Here is a 2,633-nt window from a genome sequence, read left to right on the forward strand (position 1 = left end):
GTAGGGTCGTGGCTGTGTGCCTAGTTGAATCTGCAGGGATCTGACACAAGGTCGATCTTTCTGTTAGTTCTGGGAACTCCCAGGGCTGATAGAGGCATTTTCATCTACGTACACATCATCAGTGGTCGCGAACGGTCGTAGAAGATGGAGCTTCCTGAGCTACAACGAGAAAATGTAATTTATGTTCGCAGAAATAGACTGTACAGAATACTACACAGCAAATGCTTTCTAATGCAATGTGCAGTTACATTTTTAATTGTTTTAATAACGCTGGTGGGTGGAATCGTCTTTGGCGTACATTTGATTTTTGTGCCAGTAGCTACAGTACCTCCCCTTGATCCTACTACTTCTACGGTTTCTTCTATGCATTCTTTTCACTCATTTCCTGAACACGAACAAGCTCGACGCTCAGAATTTATTAACAATACATTTGTACAGCTCTTGCATCAACACCAACTGATAGTTAATACTACAAACTGCTGGGTGTGTGGCTTGATACCTCACACTATGGATAAAGGCATTCCCTATCTAGTCTTGCCTTTTAGCTATAATGGATCATTTCAGGCCTTTCAGACCATTTTTTCATATGCCCTTGAGACCTATCCTCCGCGTCCACCACGGTCCACTAAATACAACTCAGCCAACAAAGCTTTAGTCCAGGGAATTATTGATATGATTAAAGACGTCAATAATACTCCATCTTATCCTAGAGATGAATTACTGGTGTATCTGAGTTGGAACTCTACAGAGTATCGCCTTAGTTTGGGAGAAAGCAAGCGTAAAAGCTCCACTTCAGTTTGGGTCGTGCCTCACTGAGGTCAGGTCTGTTTGCAAGGAAATGGGAGAAATCCGAGAGCTCAGCTAGGGAAGAGTGAGTGCGTTGAGACTTACGTATTTCCGTCTAACTCCTCCCCTGCCTTTCTGACTGCTAGGGGTACCTACTTCATTTGTCAGGACAGAGCATATACATGGCTGCCTGCTGACTTTTCAGGTTCATGTTATATTGCTCGATTGTTACCCCCGACATACACTGCTTCTTCAGATTATCATAAAACCAGAGTAGCAAGAGGTGTCTTCAGCAAGGAAGATACCGCTGGTCAAGAAGCTGGAGACTTTTTCAAAGGTTTCCTTCCGTTTTGGGGGCCTATGGCTAATAGTAGAAATCTACGTCAACTAACACGGGTAGTTGAATCTACTATTACAGAAACTGCAGGTGCCCTTAGTAACTTAACAGCTGAGCTTCAGGCGGATCGTCTCATGACGTTGCAGAACCGAATGGTTCTAGACGTAATACTTGCAGATCGAGGTGGGGTATGCAGAATGATCCAATCGAGCTGCTGTGTCTTTATTCCTAATAATGCTCCAACAGTCTATGAAGCAATCTCTAAGCTACACAAGATTTCCGACTCCATACACGTAGATAAGGGAAACTGGTCCTTCATGGAGTGGTTTTGGACTCTGGTATCAGCGTGGGGATGGAAGGTTCTGATGGTTATTGGCGTCATCCTAGTATTTCTGTTTTCGTGCTGTCTTATTATCCAGTGTGGTCCCGCTCTGTGTAGTCTCTGCGCTGCAACCTGTTTCAGGAAACCACCTGCATTAGGAGAAAAGGCACGAGGCAGGATGATGATACAACGACATGTCGCTGACCTAATGAACATAGAAATGGACTCTGACTCTGATATAGACTGAGTAATTGCCTATGTAAGGGCAAAAGGAGGGTCTGAGGTTCCGTGACGATTTTACTCGTGTTTGTAACATTGTCGTAAATACATAATTTTGGTATCGGTGAACCGCAAATGATCCATTTAGTATATCCTGGTGTTTTCGCTATGCTACGAGCAAGAGCACTCCTGTTACCAACACATTTGTGATCTACCCATGGCATCCATCTTAGAACACGGAAGCCATTTTGTATTCCTTGCCCTCACATAGTCAATGGACACGCAATGACCTCTTTTCATTAAAGGACACGTAGGCTTTGGCCGGCGATTCACCTTGCAAGTGACACGTGCACCTTAGGCCAGCAACGCCCTGGAAGCATGACTCGGCAAGAGCTGCCTCCCCAGCCTGAGGCCAGTCCTGCTATACTGGTTCTTGTGTTCGTTGTCCTGATCATGATTAGGCGGCCGAAGCTGGTAACCGTGCCCATTTACGACCCACAAACATTTCTTATCCTGTCTTTTTATCTTCCACACCTGGCTCTGCTCCTTTCCTTCTGGGCCTTTAGTAGGGGGTGGTAACGAAATTTACGATGAGGCGGTCCGGGTCTTGAATGAAGAATTGACATGGGATTATGATGGACTAGTGGGAACCCCTCATTTGTAATGTTTTGACATCAGATACTGTTGACGATTCCTGTGCAACGCCAAATATTTATTGTATAAGACACGAATGTTTAGAACTGTGGTAACATGTAAAGAATTTGCCTGAAGCCCAATATTTAGTATATAAGGAACAACCCTCTTTGTACAAATCGAACAGGCTCCTAGATACTGCCCATGTGTAGTTTCTGTGACTTCTGTGTCCCTGCAGTAATAAACCTTTGGTCTTTGACGCCACCATCGAGAAGCCCGTGTTTCTGTTTATTAGTGTACCAAGACAGGTTGAACTCCGGGGTCTTCGGGTGTTGT

The sequence above is a fragment of the Lissotriton helveticus genome, chromosome 8, assembly GCF_964261635.1.
Source record: "Lissotriton helveticus chromosome 8, aLisHel1.1, whole genome shotgun sequence".
Taxonomy (NCBI): domain Eukaryota; kingdom Metazoa; phylum Chordata; class Amphibia; order Caudata; family Salamandridae; genus Lissotriton; species Lissotriton helveticus.